The sequence below is a fragment of the Martes martes genome, assembly GCF_963455335.1.
Source record: "Martes martes genome assembly, chromosome: 5".
Lineage (NCBI taxonomy): Eukaryota > Metazoa > Chordata > Mammalia > Carnivora > Mustelidae > Martes > Martes martes.
In genome coordinates, this window is record NC_137892.1 from 43,403,585 (window position 1) to 43,423,947 (window position 20,363).

At 37.0% G+C, this 20,363-nt stretch overlaps 1 long non-coding RNA gene across 1 annotated transcript in view; it reads right to left on the reverse strand.

Annotated features, from left to right (window-relative positions):
* The window catches only part of LOC308343151, a 387,811-nt gene extending 367,731 nt beyond the window's left edge, over positions 1-20,080 (reverse strand). Inside the window, exons 1-2 of the long non-coding RNA XR_013966856.1 lie at positions 20,018-20,080; positions 3,205-3,317 (exon numbers count right to left, since the gene is read on the reverse strand). This is a non-coding gene — a long non-coding RNA (uncharacterized lncRNA). The remainder of the gene's footprint in view (positions 1-3,204; positions 3,318-20,017) is intronic.
* Between the last annotated feature and the right edge of the window lie 283 nt (positions 20,081-20,363).

Genomic DNA, 20,363 nt, shown 5'->3' on the forward strand with positions numbered 1-20,363 from the left:
ACATGTCATGAAATGTGCTCTTCACCAGATGACTTCATCAGCACAATCTTGATGTCTTAAGGAGAATTCATGCTGTCCAAATATATGTAAACATAAGTAGGCCAAGTAAATGACACTCATTAAGATCTGGCCTCAGGAAGCCTGGGTCTGAATCCAGCATTGCGGCTTTCTAAAACTGTGTTTGGGCCCATCACATGGCCTCTCAGAGTTTTAGCTTTATCGGTTCCATGGTTGTTGCAAATGATTAAATAAGATTATGCCTGGATAATTCTAAATTATATAAAGTGAATTGTACTTTTTGTAGGTAAATTGACTAAAGTGTATGTGGTATTGCATCCATCTCTCAGAACATGTGATTATTTTCATTTGGTTATTTCCATTATTGTTTATTTCATGAAGGGATCTCCAATTTTGTTTATTATGGTATCCATGATGATCATGTGCTCAATAAGTATTTATTGAATAAATGAGTAAATAAACTAAAAATATACTCCAAGCATAAAATCACTCTAATGAAATGTCTATTAAGCAGGGGACAATATGGAGTCCTGATACACGGAGATAAACTTTCAGATAGAGACTTCTCCTTAAGTACAATTATTCACCATTAAGGGAAAAAATACATTGGCCCCCGAATGAATAAAAGGGGGGGTAGCTACTAAGGCATATTTGCTTTATAATTTAACAGAGAAATAGAGACTGAAAAGATGCAGACTTCCTGCCCTATGTCCCTTTAGCCTTCATAATGCATCTAATTAAGCTCCATCAAAAGGTTTATCTCCTTATTAGTGTGTGAGACCAGGTTTAAACTTAGACAAATGCCATCTGACCATCCCTACCTAGATTGCCTTATAAACTTGAAATCACTCCTGATTTGACCATAACACCTCCTTTTTTTTTTTTTTTTTTTTTTTTTTTTTTTTTTTTAACAAATCCCATTTACAGATTTGACTATTGGGGGGATTAATAATAAAGATGATAGGTGCAAGAGTACAAATATATCAAGAAGGTGGTCTCATGATAGTAAGAAGATAACTTTATTATAAGGAAAATGGGTCAGTAAGGTCCAAACAGGACTTTTTTTCAAGACTGTACACAGTGCATAAAATCAAAGAGGGGTGTGTATGTTTTCCTTAAAACTCTCTTGTGATCTGCATTCCATTTCCCATCTTGAGACTTGATTCTTATTTGAGGAATTGCATCAAGATGTTACTAAAAATTGGGAACCTGGGTGGCTCAGTGGGTTAAAGCCTCTGCTTTCAGCTCAGGTCATGATCCCAGGGTCCTGGGATCGAGTCCCGCATTGGGCTCTCTGCTCAAACAGGGAGCCTGCTTCCTCCTCTCTCTCTCTGCCTGCCTCTCTGCCTACTTGTGATCTCTGTCTGTCAAATAAAAAAAAAAAAAAAAGATGTTACTAAAAATCATATAGAGCTATAAGCTGCCAACAGCCTGCTCTTTGGACATGCACTACCTGTGTTATCTTTATTCTGAGATCACGTTTCATTTCCTCCACTCTTTACTAAAGTATAACAGTGTTTGATTAGTTTCAGGTGTACAACATAATGGTTTAACAATTCTATACATTACTTGTTGCTCACAACAGTAAGTGCAGTCATCATCTGTCAAACATTATTACAACATTAATGATTATATTCCTACGCTGTACTTTTCATGTCCATGACTTATTTTATGACTGGAAGTCTATATCTCTTAGTCCCTTTATTTCACCCCATCTCTCCATACTACCCAAAGCAATCTACAGATATAATGCAGTTCTATCTAAAAATCTAAAGCATGTTTCACAGAAGTATAACAAATAACAGTAAAATTTGTATGGAATCAGAAAAGACCCAAATAGCCAAAGTATCGTCAGGAAGAAGAACAAAGCTGGAGATACCACAATTCCACATTTAAAGACTCATTACAAACCTGTAGTAATCAAAACATGTGTGGTACTGGCACAAAAACGGACCCTTAGAACAATGGAACAGAAAAGAGCCCAGAAATACAGCCACACATCTATGGTCAATTGATTTACAAGAAAAGAGCCAAGAATATCGAATGGGGGAAGAGACCCCCAATGAATGGTGCTGAGAAAACTGGACAGCTACATGCCAAAAAAATGAAATTGGACCATTTTTTTACACCATACGCAAAATAAGTTCAAAATGGATTAAAGACCTAAATGTGTGACCTGAAATCATAAAAGTACTATAAGAGAACATACATAGTAATTTCTGACATTGGCCATAGCAACATTTTTCTAGATAGGTCACTTCAGACAAGAGAAGACAGAAAAAGAAAACCAAACTATTGGAACTACACCAAAATAAACAGCTTTTGCACAGTGAAGAAAACCATCAACAAAATGAAATGGCAACCCTTGAATGGAAGAAGATACTTGCAAAAGGGGTTAAAAACCAAAATATATATAAAGCTTATACACTGGATGTGGTGTATAAACAATGAATTTTGGAACACTGAAAAAAAATTAAATTAAATTTTTTAAAAAAAGCTTATACAACTCAACTCCCCCCAAACAAATAATCTGATTAAATGGGCAGAGAACCTGAATAGACACTTTTCTAAAAAGATATAAAGGTGGCCAAAAGACACATGAAAAGATACTCTATCATTCATCCAGGAAATGCAAATCAAAACCACAATAAGTTATCACCACACTTGTTAACTAAAAATTCTGTGGTCTTAACTGATCCTTTCTCCCAGAAGATAGGTTCACATCTAACTTTGGATATGTAATCTGGAGTATCTCCTCCCAGGACAATGACATTAGCATCACTCCTGTAGTGACACTCACACCTCTGAGAGATCTTATTAGAGTATTTGATACTGCATCCATAATCCAGAGTAAGCACATTAGGAGAAAAATATATTCTAAAGGGTTTAAAAATAAAGATGAAGGTATAAGATAGGGTTCAGTAAAAGGTTTTAGAATGTGACCACTAATTGGACATGGGAGCTGAAGTACCTAAAAGTATCACATCTGATGTTAGGAATCAGCATTCAATAATTTGAAAGCACTATTAGAAGAAAAACAGAAGACCAACTTTGTCTCCAATTATCAAATGTGATTTGCATACATTTTTCACAGAAATGATAACCATAGTTTACCTACTGTGTCCGAAGCACTGTAGAAATTAAAAGAGCTAAATATAGACTACTCTGCCTTTGAGGGGAGCTTACCTGTTGCTGCAAAGCTTTCCATGGAAAGAAGTGATCTTCACTTTGTTTCCCAGGACGGTTCAGTATGGAAACGATCATTTTTCTTCCCTCTCTGTCCTCTAGCTTGCTCCTCACTGTAAGAGAAACCATAATTTTCTCAGTGGAGAAATGGATGACAGCCAGACATCTACTAGACCATGTTAACCAATTAAAGATGCCCTACACACATACAACTTCAACAACCAAAACACACACAACAGGAACTCTGCTAATCTCTGTTCTAGTTAGGACTGACTTAACCAATAGGCACTGTAGAAGCATTGTGTAGGGTATACAATTCTTCTAGAGGCCCACAAATATATTTTCAGTACTTTTAAAATCAGAATAAAATTTTAAGAAAATGTTTTAATCTACAACATAGTGTATTGATATTTTTATCAGTGCAGTCATGTGATATCATCAATACAAAAGCATTCAGGGTTCAAGGAAGGTTTAAGGGAGCTGATGGCAGGTTTATGAGGCAAGCCAAGATTTTCGAAATGGTAGGTGGGTAAATTCCAACAACTGGATTCCACAAATTCAACAGAACTTCTTAAAGTTTAAATTTGAGAATAAGCAATAAACAATTTAATTTCACCCTCAAGTCCTAGCCATTACTCCTAACAGAACATACCAAAATCATCATATTTGCAAGTTAATAAACATGGCATGACCGATAATAAAATCAATACCATTCTTTTTTTTTTTTTTTTTAAGATTTTATTTGACAGAGAGAGATCAGAAGTAGGCAGAGCAGCAGACAGAGAGAGAGGGGGAAGCAGGCTCCCCACTGAGCAGAGAGCCCGATGTGGGGCTCGATCCCAGGACCCTGAGATCATGACCTGAGCCGAAGGCAGAGGCTTAACCCACTGAGCCACCCAGGCGCCCCAAAATCAATAACATTCTTTGTTCTTTGACATTTTCTAGCTTGTTGTGGACCTACGCCTGAAGAGGGAATTGGTAAATTGTACAATCCTCCTGTTAGAAGCTGGAGGAGGCTCAGTAATGTATCCTCCTGACTGAGATGGTACTTAAATACCTCCCAAAAAACAAAGTAAGCCATTCTACAGTGTTTATTCAGAGTTTTATTTAGGGTAACTTACCGACAGGGGCAATTGGCTGGGCAGGCAATCCAGAGCGCTATACAAAAACCACCCCACCCATTGCAGACCTCAACCCACAGCTTTCATAGAGTGAGGGGGCTGGTGGTGTGGTCACAAGGTAGTTCACTAAAGAAAAGCCATCTGTGTACCAGCTTTCCTCTAGTTATCTCAACTGGAGCCTTCGATGCACCAGTCTTCTCTATTAGTTATCTAAAGCGGTGTCACCTATGCACCAATGGGGAGAACAAGATGGGAGCCTGTGTTGTCAGCACTCTTGCATTCCAACCACAACATCTTTATGACCTGAACAATCTTTGCACAGCATTCCTCTGTGATGACTCTAGAAGCAGCTATTGGGAAGTGACATACATCCTTATGCCACAGCAATTAAATATTGATAGGAGATATGCCAGTGACCCGGTAAAGGGGTCCTTTCCTCAGACCTAACAGTCTTGCAGGTGGGCTCTCACAATCGGGCCTAGAGTGTGCAAGCAATCAAGTAGAAAATTAGATATGCAAGGAAACCACAACGATTCAGGATCTGGCCTACTTTTATAGGTAAACAATAAACATTCAAGGGAAATCAGAACTAGAATCTAACATCCATAAAGGTATGTTTCTGATAAATAACTGATTACTGATTCAGTTACTGATTCCTAAAATCTACTCCTAAATCAGTTAGTGATTCTTTTTTTATTTTATTTTATTTTATTTTATTTATTTATTTGACAGAGATCACAAGTAGGCAGAGAGAGAGGAGGAAGCAGGCTCCCCACGCTGAGCAGAGAGCCCGATGTGGGGCTCGATCCCAGGACTCCGGGATCATGACCTGAGCTGAAGGCAGAGGCTTTAACCCACTGAGCCACCCAGGTGCCCCCAGTTACTGATTCTTAAAAACTATTCCTAGTTATTGATTCCTAAAATCATCCTCACTACTAGCAAACGTAACCAAATTAAGACTTAGTTGCATATATTCAGTTTTAAAAAACTTGGCCTCATTATTTACCTAAGTACATCAAGAATAGTGAATGGCCATTTAGGTTCTTTTAAATTTACTTTGCTGTTGTGGGGGGTTTCGTTTTGCTTTGTTTTGTTTTTTGTTATTTTTGTTTTATTTTTTTCTCCCAGATTTTATTTTTAAGAAATCTCCATACCCAACTTGTGGCTTGAACTCACGATCCTGAGATCAAGAGTTGCACACTCTACTGACGGAGTCAGTCAGGCACCACAAGATTTGTGCATTTTTATTGTATCTAAATTATACTTCAATAAACATGACTTTAGAAGAAAAAAAGCAGGAAATTAGTATTAACCATTCATCATCACATCCTTCCAGGCATTTGTGGGAACAATGCCTCAGATCATCAGTTGAGCCTGTCTTATTGATAAAGAAGCTGAGGCCAGAAGTGGTCCAGTGGTTTTCTAAACCAATAAAGCAGGAACAGCACAGCTGGAACCAGGGCCTCTTTTGGGCTCCTTCCCCACAAGTCAGAACCCTCCAGGTAATGGTCAGCTTTGGTGACCTGGCCTTCTCCGTGTTGAGGAACCCAAAGACACAGACCCTGTGTAACCCGGAGGACTCTCGTAGGGGGTTATCAGTCAGACATAAAACCAGGATTGCAGGTCAACCCAAGGAAGAGCCTGGATGAGTTGTCTGCTGAGCTCCTCTTAAGGAATTTTAGATTGAACCTTTAATAGCCTTTCAAGGCTAAGCGCCAAGCCAAATACTTGCCATCGGACTCACAAGCAATACCTACCTATTTGGGTTACTTCCTCTTTTCCTGAGGTCCTCAAACTATCCTGAGGCTGCTTAAATCCTCAGACTACCTGAGCATGCTTAAAGCAGTCTGGTCATATCTAAGCCTATGCATGTCTTTCTCAAATAGGACATTCCACTCAAAGCCTTGGTAATATAACTGATATTTCCAATGGTGTCATGTAACGAGGAGAACAGATTTTTATTGAACTTATGCAAATGACTATAATTGATTTCACATTGTGTCATTGCCACAAGCCCCAGTCAAAACCTTCCTGGATATCAGTTTACATCTATTCTAATTCACAACTCCCATCTGGCTTTAATATCTATGCCCCAGAGCCTGTACTTGTTTTACTATCATTTCTCTCTTTAAGAAAGCCTCTTACTGATTAACAACCCAACCCCATTGGATTCCCTTAACCAAAGCATATAAAGGCCTTAATATCTTTCACTCAATGGGGAATAAAAGGTCTTCAGTAATTCAACAAACTAGCAAAACCCTGTAATTCCTTTACTGTTTTAGGACTGAGAAAGCTTGTATTTTATCAGTGACTGCCTCTGGCATCACCTGTGTCTTACCCAACCAGATGACATCCAGGAATTTTACTTGTAGACCTGGTCCTTGGATCTTGTCCATATTTCCCTCCCATTCTGGGGACTCTTGGTATGCCTATAATGACTTAACTGCTTGAGACAGAGAGGATAAATAAATCATCACGAGTTACGTTACCTGAATTCACTAGAAAATAGCGAAGATGACGCTGGCCGATCTGTAGGTAGAGATTAGGTTATTTGGCCTTGATACTTTGTCCCCCATAACCATCAATAGCCTTACTCTCTCCCCAAAATTTTGAGGGGTTTCCATAGATGTATGCACTTAGCTCCAGTGTCTACTAAAGCTAAGAGGGTCTGTTAGTACAAAACCAGGAAATTACTAATTCAACATGGTGTCTCTGATTGCCCCTTACTGCACACACTAGAGGGCAATGTTGTCTTAACCCCTAACTCTCCAGGGGCAAGGGGTAGTCACCCTCGAATTTCCTCCATTAGTGGAGGTGCACTTGGCAACACACCTGGCTTTTTTGAGTCTTCCTTCAAGGGAGTAAACTGGTTTCCCTTAGGCAACACCTTCCATTGGCTTACCAAGACTGAATTTTGTTGTTTCTCTTTTCTCTCAAGGTCTCAGATAATATTAAATCTTGCCACAACTGATTTGAGAGACTGTAATGGGCCCTCTTTCCACTGTTTTATCATTGGCAAGTTTTGTTTTTTTGTGTGTTTTCAACCTATTTCCGCTATGACAGATCCTTTTGGTTTCACTTGTCAGCCAGCACAGAAGCTACTCTAGCAATGTCTTGACACTGAAGTCTCTGGGGCTGACTCTAAAAGGTCTTCCATACCAGATGAAAGCCATTCTTCACCAGGGCCTCTGAAATGCTGAACATAAATACAAGGTTCCATTCCTAGTTCATGAATAATTCCTTACAGTTCTTCTATAGTGGTCTAATGTAAGAGAGGAAAGGGAACATCCCCTTCCTGAGGCCAAGTTATCTCAATGCTAGCTATGAGTATATAATAAATAATATATAATAAATAAATTTAATAAATGCTAAATGCTAGCATTTATTCAATCAAATCAGTTAAGCTCCTGCGATTCTCACCCATGCTTGTGGTATGTAGTCTTTGTCGCAAGGCAGGTTGATCAGTAACTGAGGCCATTTTTGACATCTCAGACCCATTTAACATAATGTTATGTCCCCCCAGTATCCCATAGTCCTAACACCCAAGCTGCCACCCTCACCTTAAAGTAGCTCCTTAGCTCTACCAATTCCACAGCGACTGGCATTCCAAAGACCAAAAAATTCATTTTTGGTAACATGCTGACTAAGCCAGTTGTTGGCATGTGGAGGAGGGTCATGATGTATCCTCCAAACTGAGAAGGCACTTTAATACCAAAAGCAAAGCAAGCCATTCCATAGTATTTACAGTTTTTACTTACAGGAAAAATCAAGTGTACCATGAATCCAGGAGGTATACAGCCATTCTCAATGTTCATTCCCAGCTGCCCTGGCCAAGCCCAGATCTTACTTAACCCACAGTTTTTATAAAGTGAGGGACATGATGGTGAGGTCACAGGGTAGTTAACTAAAATGGTGCCAACTGTGTGGCGAAGGCAAGGCCAAGATGGAAGGCCAAATGTAGTCAGTGTCAGCAGCATTCTTAAACCTCCCAACTTTCCTAATTACCATGATTTGTAACAGGAAGTCCCTGAACCAATGTAGCCACTGATTAAGTATAGTAATGTGACATTTGAAGTATAATAGCGTCTTCATTTCTAGCCAGATCAGGGATTTGTATTTAGTACAGATAGATTCTAGATCTAATTCTGCTATCTTCTAGAAACCATGATAAACCAGGCTAAGTCCATGATCAAACACTCCTTTCTCACATATCACATATGTGGTATGTTACACCTCACATATGTGTACAAACATAACAAAGGAATGTGGTAAAGAGACAAAATTCAGGAGCAACTAGGAGAAAGACTGATTTTAGAAAGGGGTGCCTATGTGGCTCTGTCATTTGTATGGCCAATTCTTGAATTTGCCGCAGGTCATGATTTCACCACAGGTCATGATTTCAGGGTCCTGGGATCGAGCCCCGTATCAGCTCCAAGCCCAGCCAGGAGTCTGTTTGAGGATTCTCCCCATCTCCTCTCCTTTTCCCTCTGCCCCTCCCCCACTTGCTCATGCTCTCTCTCTCTAAAATAAATAATAATAAATCTTAAAAAAAATGGTTAAAAAGAAATAGAGACCTACAGGTTAACCACAAAGACAAATAGAATATTTCTCTCATGATAGATAAGAAAATGGTAAGTGTTCAGCAAGGTAATTAAGAGAAGCAAAACCCTCTTAAAAAAATATTAAGAATATGAAGTCTGAATGCATACAGAATTTTTAAAATGATGCTATGATTAGTAATAATAGTCCCATAAAAAATAACATTCTTGCACAGACTTGTATGTAACAAGAACTCAGAACCTAAGAAAACACAGAGCAAGTGTGGACTGAATGGCACAAGGAGAGAAAGCTAGACCAGAGAGATGGTACACTTAACTATAGCTGGTAAAATTCCTAGAAATACAAAATCAGAAATTAATGTAAACACAACTGAGGAGTACTTAAAATATGTGATATAATTTTTATGCTTATCTTATTATATTAGAAGACTCATAATTTTGTGTTAATTATTGTGATGTCCTTGTAAAGTCCCAAATTAAAAAAAATTAGAAACTTAATTTGATTTGCAGAATGTTGCCACTCACACAAAGAAAATACAAGATCTCGGTTTATCAGTCCTACAAGAATAGTTTAAAATAGGGAAGAAATACATTCCCTTGTGATTAGTTCCTTCAGTTCCCAATTAGAAAATGTATGACATGGGCTATTTCTTTTTTTTTTTTTTGACATGGGCTTTTTTTTTTTTTTTTATTTTTTTTATTTGACAGACAGAGATCACAAGCAGGCAGAGAGGCAGGCAGAAAGATAGGAGGAAGCAGGCTCCATGCTGAGCAGAGAGCCCGATGTGGGGCTCGATCCCAGGACCCTGGGATCATGACCTGAGCTGAAGGCAGAGGCTTTAACCCACTGAGCCACCCAGGTGCCCCGACATGGGCTTTTTTTAATGGCCATTGCCCACACACGTTTATACATGTATGCCCACGCACACACAAACGTATTTCGTGTGTATTTTAGTCAAAGAACATGTCTATCTAAAGAAATCCACTTATTTGGGGGCAGATTTGCATGACTGGATGGGTTTGATGTCTTTTTATTTTATCCCTCTTAACATTTGTTGGTACTATTTCATCATTTTATATTCTTTGAGATATTCTTACTTGTGAACTTTTAATTTTCAATAAGAAACTCAAGTGTAGAGTCTGTTTTACTTTCTTCTGCATTCTCTGAAACCTTGGAGACACAGACTATAACATTATAGGAATAAAAAAGTATTGGATAAGCATAACTGGGTATGTTTGAACTGAAATTTAAATTGGTAGAGAAAGCAGTGCATCAGAAGCTAGGACCAGACCATTTTCTTAGATTAAATTCATTTCCAAAGCTCTCGCATTATTTCCTTTTCCTAAAGAACCCTTTGCAAGAGGAGAGGAGCTCGCAAACCCTCTTCAGTGAAAAGACAAGCTCCATTGTCAAGAAAGGTAATGCTGCTATTCACAGGGTCAAGCCATGTGAACCAACAGTGGTCAACCCATCACCATCTATACATGAGAAATACCTTTGTCCGTTAACATATAAGGAGACTGAGGACACCAGTGCTCTGGGTACAAGCATTCCCATAATTATGAACTTCCTTCCCCTAGAAGCTTTTTCAGTAAATCCTGTGATTTCATGTATTTATTTATTTTCAAATTGACTTGGTGGCCAGAGCCTCAATGTGTGTGGCTGCTCCCATAGTGGCTGCAGAGGAATTTTTATGTTGGAAATAAACGAGATATTTTGCATGCATGAAGAAAAGTTTGTTTCCATTTCCACATCTATGTGTGCTGTATTTTATTTTAGACTTATGGTCTGTTCAGACCAAAGTTTCTGTAGAGCTGCAGTGGGCTGTGCTCTTTTCAGCCTGACAAACAGCAATTTGGTGCACTTGGAACTCCTTATTAAGCTGTGGCAGGTCGGGGAGTCCAGAGCTAACAGAATTCTGCTAAATGATTGGCTGAGGCATTGGTGTTAGCTTAATTGTGCATTTGCCCTTTGACTAAAATTAGAGATTAAGTCCCTCCCTGGGAACTGCATCTTTAGTTAGTAAGAAGTTGGACTGCACTTTCTAATTAGATCTTTTCTATTGCATCCGGCCATGGGGTTTCTACCTTGACGACAATGCACAGCTCCATTATGTTCTCTTTTAGAAAAGATTTTCCCTTCACACCTTATGTGAGCCTGTTTCTGCTTTATATTAATATTAGCTCGCTGACTGTGATTGTACTGCATGTGGGAGGTTGGTAGCAATTGAGTTGTGGGCAACCTGCGCAGCACCTTTCGCGTTCCCTTTTTCACCGTGTCAGGATTAGCACAACATGGCTTTGACTTAACAAAGACGACTTTGGGAGGATCTCACTGCTCAAATGACTCATCAGTAAAGTGGCTCAATGCTTGACCCACCTCTGTGCAATAGTTCATAATTCCCCTCATCTCCTGATCGCATCTTTAATTACAGTACTGATTTTTTCAAATGCCATTTTTGAAACATAAAAGCTATCACCATAGAAGCTCTCAGAATATATGATGCAACAACATTAAAAGAACCTAAGTCAAAAATTTTAAAGGAAAAATTTTGGTCCTGGAATTCGAAACCACATAGAATATCGGGGGTTCCTCTGCAATATATATTTTTCTTAGTGAACAATAAGGTACTGATGATTGAAGATTATTTGTGGGGACAGTAAGCCTTTCCTCTTTTTTTTTCCCCCTCTGTGTATTTTTTGTTGATGTTGTTTTTATTCTTCTGGATCTTCTATAGGCTGTTCCCAGAAGAAAAAGGACAAGGGTGATATTCTTCATTGAGTTATAATGTGCAGGTTTACCAGCTCCTAAAATCCTCTACCTGATGCTTGTCTCTGCTTCATGACTGAGCAGTGAGTCACCTACACAAGGCACTGTGAAAATGATGGAACCCTTTCAAGTTAGCCAAGACTTTCTGCATAACGGTGAGTAGAAGAGGGAATTACTGCCTTTTGAAGAAAAGATCTTAAAAAATTTCCAACCTATAAAATGTGGAGATGAGAAAACTTAGCTCTAAGATTCCTTCTGAAGCAAATAGTCTATAAGTCTATGATAATTTCTTTCCCTAAAGTGATAATACCTCACAAAGCTTTACTTCCCCTAGGAAACAGGTAGCCAGCCGCGATCATAAAAGAAAATAAAGAACATCTACAACCTCTGCTTCTTTGTTAATTAAAATGAATACCTTTTAAAAACTCAGACATATTCTTAACTGTACAGTAACAGCATGTCTCATTGACTTTCCTGAGGCTTTTGATGGTAGTTTGTCCCGTGTGAGGAGGAAATGCATCAACCCCACCTGCCACCTAAAAAGTCTTTTTAAATCCCATTCTGTTCCCAAATGTAGGCCTTATCTTCCATCCAGGCTCTGGCATCATTGCCCTGTTGTATTAGAATAATGTATATAGAAACTTTCATCTCTTGGAGTTTTAATAACTTGAGTTTATAACTGATATTCCAGACTCTAAAATAGGATGCATTTTATGGCTTTCAGGCATAGTTATCATATAGCGAGATGAATAGCAAAGTCAAATATTTGTCATGCTTTCAAGTTAAACACAGTTGAAAGTATTTTCTATACTCAAAACTCATCAGAACTGAGGTTAGCACAAAGTGGAAGTTAAAAATCGCATTCCTTTAAATTATTTTTTTGCGTGATTAGAGGATGAGTCCATCTTTCCTGACTCTCCCATCCCCTTGTTTTATCAAGTACACTTGCAATATGTTGCTAATATATTGATGGAGGTCTCAAGAATTCAAACTGGCCAAATATTCATGCAATATGACTGCAACTTGCAATCTTGTCATAAAATTTTGCAAAGTGCCTTTAAGATTTATTTAAGAAACCACCATGACAGGCTAACTGTGACTTACAGAATAAAGGAAAAATAATCGAACATATTAAATACCTCTAATAATAGTACCTAATTTCTTTGGCATTAGTATTTTTTTCCTTATCCACTGTCAGTACAAAACCCCAGCCCATCTCTGCTAAACAAATGCCGTCCCAAATTAATGCAATTATGATAAGAAAAAATGGTACTTAAAACTGGATTTTACTTCAAATGTATTTATAATTATAATATACAGTACATATTCTGTTATTATTATATGTTATTTTATATATCAAATAATATATAAACATAATGTTCTAGTAAAAATGTCAGGTCTTTTGATAAAGTGAAAGCCCCATGAACTCATATAATCATATTCTTCTCAGAAATTACCATGGACAGAGCACACTTTATACATTCACCAACCTTAGTCTATTCATTTACAAACATACACAGCCCACATACAGAGTTTGCAGTTTTATACTTGATAGAGTTTTTTTAAATACAGAAGTTAGATCATATGTAATTTTTCATGAATTGCATTTGATGACAATATAATTTGGAATTCTTTTCATGTCAGTAAATTCACTTCTTTCTTCTAAAGTATTAAACAGCATCTTGTATCTTGCCTCTTGTAGTACATGTATAGTTTGTTTTGTTCAACCACTCCCCTTTCGATGACATTTAAAGATTTAAAGTTTTTTTTTCATTTAAAAAGTCTTTTTTAATCCCATAATTATAAAAATATTGTTTTTTTTCTAATTCCTTGACAATGTCATTCTTCTTGTATTTATGACATCATTTTCTTGTATTCACATCACTTTTCTTGTATTTTCTTATATAAATGCAAGGCAATATGTTTTATTTAAGGTGGTATAAGAAAAATTTGTAAGTTTTGGAAAAAAATATTCACTTTCTACCACACCATTTGTTGGCTAGCCCATTTTTTTTTTAAGATTTTATTTATTTATTTGACATACAGAGATCACAAGTAGGCAGAGAGGCAGGCAGAGAGAGAGGGGGAAGCAGGCTCCCAACTGAGGAGACAGCCCGATGTGGGGCTCGATCCCAGAACCCTGAGATCATGACCTGAGCCAAACGCAGAGGCTTCAACCCACTGAGCCACCCAGGTGCCCCTTGGCTAGCCCGTTTTTAAATCACAGTTTTGAAAGTCTGCCCTCATTCTACATTACATTCCATGTATACAGGAGCCTGTTACTGGACTTGCTGTAAATTTTAATTTACTAACAAAAAACTTTCTGTAATTCAAATTATCATTAGCTGCTGTTGAAGCTCCATTAGAAGGCTATCCATGGGTCTGTGTCTCATCGCCACATAAGGAATCCACTGTCTCATAATATGGGTCTTAAACTGGTTTCTTTGGATTCTGCTAACAAGTCCCTCTCTGCTCAGTTCCTTCTGATATATGAGTAGGACAGGAGGATTTGAAGGTGGGAATAAGGATGCGGAATTTTGATTAATCGTGGTTTTCTTCAGAGCCTGCACCTTTTCCTCTCTGAATCCCCTTGGTAGCACTTCCTCTCTCAGGAATTTGATGCTCTCATAATGCCCCCTGGCACCCCCAGTGACCTAGAAAAATGCATCACGACCCAAGAAAATTTACCCTACACTGACAGTCTACTTCACTTGTTGATGCAGCCTTAAACACGTGTTATTCTCATTCTTTATCTAAGATATATAAAATTATGAGTGTTACATGACATGTTGATGGTGTACTGCTCCACTACGGAGGAAGAGGCAGCTAAAAGCAGGTGAGGAAGATGAGACGGGATTGGAGTACTCGTGGGTCTAGCAGCATATCTAATCATCCCGGTATTGCTAAGGTCAGCTCTGCAAAGGAACACAGAAATTAAAATGTCCATATCAGAGAAACAAAATAATAATAATGATGATGCTAATAAATTTTAGAAGGAAGGGAGAACACATAAAAAAAAAAAGTCTAAAAATAATGTTCCCTGTTGGGTATTAGAGTGAGCTGATGTAATTACTTGTTTCTAGGAATGGTGGTTGCCACCTTTAAATCTCATGGTCACTAGAAAGATGAAATCTAAATGCTAATATGTGCCAATTTAGAGGGAGAAGATTGGCTTCATTAAAACCCGTTAGAAAAACTGGCTAATAGATATGCAATAAAATAACTCAGAAGAAATGTAGTGAAATAAAATTAAGACTCCATATCTGTGGGAGACCTTAAACTTACTCTGTTAAAAATTTAAAGGAATATTCATTCTATACATATCTTATGATTTTCTATAATTGTTATTCTTTTTAATTTTGCTTTTAAATATCCAGTAAAATTCTTTGTGATCCCTTTCAAAATCTTGCTGACTTTACCAAGGGGAAAGGGAGATATGAGAAAAACAAAGAATTAGTAGAATATGGAAAGGCAAAGAAATGAGATAGTTACAATCTGATTCCCTCTGACCAGAGGTCTTACCTTTTTTTATTTTTTTTTTTAAGATTTTATTTACTTATTTGAGAAAGAGAGAGCATGAGCCCAGGGAGGGGCAGAAGGAGAGAGAGAGACAAGCAGACACTCTAATGAGTAGGGATTCTGCGTTGGGGCTCAATTCCAGGACCATCGGACCATAACCTGAGCCACCCAGAGGCATTATCTTTCACGCAGACAATTCATGTGTGTGCTTCCATGTATTGTGTCCTTATGTATACACACACAAACACATAATCATTTTGTCTTGAAGATTTTTGTGTTAGAAGTAATTTAACGCTCTAAGTTTTGCTATTATTTGGAATGGGTGCTGAGTTTTGCTTTACTTCCCATTTTTACTTGCCCATCTGTATTTGGATTTTTTAAAATAGAAATCCAAAGACTCCTTTGTATTTGATATAAGTTCTTTTTTATATAAATTCTTAATAAGATATGTGATTTGCAAATATTTTCTTCTAGTCTATAATGTTTTGTTTCAGTATAACAAAATACCATAGACTGAATGACTTGTGAACAACAGAAAATTATTCTTCAGAATTTTGAAAGCTAGAAAGTCCAAGATCAAGGTGCCAGCATATTCGGTGACCAATGAGGGCTCACTTCCTTTTCCCTAGATATTCGTCTTTTCACCGTATCTTCACATGGTGTAAGGAAGGGAGCTCTCTGGGATCTCTTGTGAAGGTAATAATCCCATTCACGAGGGTTCTTTCCTCATGAGATAATCACCTCCCAATGGCTCCACTTCTGATATGATCACACTGGGTACTAGATTTCACCATACGAATTCTGGGGGACATTAACATGTAGTCTATAGCACTTGTCTTTTTTCTCAATTCTGCCAAGCAGAATTCTTCACTTTGTTGGAATCCAATGAATCCATTTTTCTTCTATTCAATTCATTTGATTTGTACTATAAAAATGAATTCAATTTATATCAGTTATAGAATTGAGTTTATGATGTCTTATCCAAGATGTCTAAAAGTTTTTGCATTTAAGTCTGTAATACATGTTGAATTACTTTTTGTGTATGTTGCAATTTTGTGTATGTTGCAATTTTGGAGACCTACTAATTTTTTACTACACATACCCAGTAACAATTTTTTAAACTATCTTTACTCCACTAAATTGCATTTGCAATTTAGTAAAAAAGCAACTGATATTTGTGTCTATTTGCAGACATTCTATCTTGTTACTTTGGCTTATTTGTTCAACTAGACACCATACAATCCTCTTTTTTTTTTTTTTTTTTAAGAGTAGCTTTGCAATAAGTACTCAAATTGGGCAATGTAATTCCTTCAAGTTTGTTTTCATTTTCCAAATTGCTCTATTTGATTCCCATTTTTTTAATTTTATTTATTTGACAGAGAGAGAGAAATTAGAAGCAGGCAGAGAGAGAGGGGGAAGCAGGCTCCCTGCTGAGCAGAGAGCCCGATGCGGGGCTCAATCCCAGGACCCTGAGCCGAAGTCAGAGGCTTAACCCACTGAGCCACCCAGGCGCCCCATTGATTCCCATTTCATTTCCACATAAGTTTTTATATCAGATTCAAATTTTCAAATACATGGCAGGATGTAGATTAGAATTCCATTTAATTTGTAGATCAATTTGGGACTAAATGACATCTAAATAATATGTAGTCTTCCAACCCTTAAACACAATAAAGGTCTCCTTTTATTTTTCTTTAAATTTTGTTATGTTTCACAGTTTTTAGTGTACAGGACTTTCACATCTTTTGTTAGCTTTATCCCTAAATATTTTGGTTTTTGATGGATGCTGCTGTCAATATTTATTTTTTTTATTTCAATTTCTAGTTGTTCATTACTAGTTTATAGAAATAAATTTGATTTTTATATGTTACTTATGTTTAAATTCCACAATAGATTTTTATTTTACTGCTTTAAACAATTGATTATTTTAAGAGATTATATAATATGAAAAACACTGCTTACAATAATCCTTGCATTTGAACATTCTTCAGCAGACTCCACATGTTATTTTCTCTTTATGGGCTTCTCTCATACGTTTTAAATGCTAATATTTTGGGTGCTGATTTTTGTTAATTTAAATTTTTATTTGTTTGATGCTTGCATCCTGCCAACTGATTAAAACATTGAATAGTCCTCATAGAGTTTTTTTAAGATTTTATTTATTTATTTGAGACTGCACGAAAGAGAGAGAGAGAGAGAGAGAAAGCAAAGTCAGGAGGTGGCATGGGTGGTAGAGAGAGAAGCAGATTTCCTGCTGAGTGGGGAGCCAGACTTGGGACTTGATCCCAAGATCCTGAGGTCATGACCTGAGCTGAAGTCAGATACTTAACCTAGTGAGCCACCCAGGGGCTCCTCAAGTAGGTTTTTTTTTGTTTTTGTTTTTGTTTTTGTTTTTGTTTTTTAGATTCCTTAAGATTTTCTATGTAGACCATGAAATCATTGACAAATGAAGAGAGCTCCACTAAAGCCTATATTTCTTCAATTATTTTGTGTCTTCCTATCTCTCTTCTGAGACTGTTAAACAGATACAAAATGACATTACATTGTCCCACTTACCCACAAGGATTTGTTCATTTTTTTAACTCTTATTTTCTCTGTGTGTTTCATTTTGGATATATTCTGTTGTTTTTTCTTCAATATCACTAGTCTCTTCTGTGGTATCTAACAGCTGTTGATCCAATTCAGTGTATTTTTTATTTCAAAGATTCTAAATCTATGGAAGTTTATTTGAGTTTCTCCCATATATCTCAGTATGTCTCATTCTCATATGCACCTTTCCTCTACTTTCTTCTATGTGTAGAACATACTTATAAAAAGCTTTATATCCCACATCTCTGTTTGATAACTCTATTATCTCTATCATTCTGGGCTCTATTTCTAGTAACTGAGTTTTCTCTTGCTTGACTCTTACTTTCCTTTTTTTTTTTTTAAAGATTTTACTCATTTTTCGAGAGAGAGGGAGAGAGGGTACAAAGGGAGAGTGAGAGGGAGCAGCAGACTCCCCGCTGAGCCAAGACCCTGATGTGGGGCTCCAGCCAGGCCCCTGAGACCATGACCTGAGCAGAAGGTACATGCCCAACCCACTGAACCACCCAGGCACCCTACTTTTCTGCTTTTTGCATGCCTGGTAACTTTTGATTAGATAATATACATTGTGAATTTTACATTGTTGGGTCCAGGAGTTTATTGTATTCTTTTCATTAGTCTGAACAACTGTCCTGGCATGCATTTGTATATTTTTCTAATCAGTTTAATAGTATTCTTTTATATGAATATGCATTTATTTATTTAATCACATTTTAAAGATGGCTCTTTGGGTCTAAGTACTAAAATATAATTACCAATTTACAATTGGTTGATGTCTACATTCCTTACGATTTTCCAGAATTTTAAAGAATTTTATATTTGCTATCATCTATTGATATTGAATTAGTAATTGTTGTGATTTTATAGGTATTTAATTATGTTTTGCTTATTTAAAATTTTGGTAACATAATTTGATGGATTTAATAGTTTGCATCCTATTTCCATTTCCTTGGGTCTTCAGATGGCCCATTGTTAAAAATAGGCAAAATTAATAAATTGGCTAAGGAGTGCATTGATAAAATAACTAAATGATCAAGGAATTTTTAAAGTCTTAATGTATCCTATGTTATTAACATCAATTTAGAGGCTGAGAATAATGACAAGTATTATGAAATATGTTTTCTATCTTAATTCGGTTTTTACTTGACTAAGTATGTGGCACACAGTTGTTACAGGATAATTTACTACCATTTCCTGACACTGTTATTTAAGTATTCTTTCTTCCCTTTTGCTTGTAATTTGTGATGTCAGAAGGGAGGAAAGAACCAGGAAAAACATCTTGCAAAGAGAGATTATTTTGAAGATCAAGTCATTACAGAGGTGAAAGGAGGAGAGCAGGGTTTACCTCCTCCTTTTTTTATAGCACTTCACCTCTCAGCTCCTTCTATAAGCAATTGACAGTCTTTAAAAAAATCCTGAACTTCTTGCTTAGACCTTTTTTTGTTTCAGCTTTTGAGATCTGAGGTGATGTCATATTTAGAAGCTGCTATACGTTAATACATGGGCATTTCAGAAAACACTTTTCATTGCACTCAGACTAAGAATGGAGGGATAAACACACAGCATAAATGAAGGACATATATTTCTAATGCATGATTTCATGCCTTGCAAGTTTAAGCAGTTTTTCCAGTGTCTTACAGTGAATCAGTAGTAAGACTGAAAATAGAATTTGATAATATGGGTTTGAATGTCCCTATGGTTTGGTATAGTTAGATACTGCAAACTTCATCTAAGGTTTTGAAAGGAAAAGGGTGACCAAGAAGTGGAGATAATAGCCTGTAGTTAGCTAAGCATTTGATTAGAGCTTTTCATGCTGTTTCAGATATAGAAAGCACAGTATTGATTTGAACATCACAGCTCAAATTTCTTCTGTGAAAAAACAGCCAAGCAAATGAAGGAGATTACCAGAAAACTAAAATAAAGGCTTCAGAAAGATGATTCATGCAAAACTGTTTTCCATTACTTTAAGCAACTCAGTTGAATTCATGAGGAAAGATAAGAGTTCTGACAAATTTAGTTGTCGGTAAAGCTAAAGGCTCTGAGATACAGAAAGATCATCTCAATAAAACACAGAGGACCACACAAACATCACTTCGAGGGCTTTAAGATTCAAGGCTTTTAACTTAATTGGAACCGAAGGACAACAATTGTGTCCAAATTCAGTAATAATCCTAGGGATGATTCTAAATAAATTCACTCTTTCGGTTATCTATGGCTGCATAACAAACTACCCCAAAACAGTGACATAAAGCACTCACCATTACATATTTTGCTCGTGAATCTGAAGTTGTCTAGGCTCAGCTGGACAATTCTCCTTGGTTAATTTACACGGTTGCAGTCAGGTGTGCCTGCAGTCCTCTTGAGGGCTCCTTCTCTCACATGTCTTGCACCTCACTGAGAAGAGTCAAATGTATGTACACTGAAACTCTAGTTTTAAAGGTAATGAGTTGTACTTCTATAGCTAGTCTGCCTCTTACCAGGCTAATCATCTGAAGTGTGATGAATGATCCAGTGAGAGAGAGAAATTAAAACATGGGAATTACTTCCCTGGAATTTATATTTTAAAAACTCCGTCTTTATAAAATCTTTCTTTGAAATTTCAGA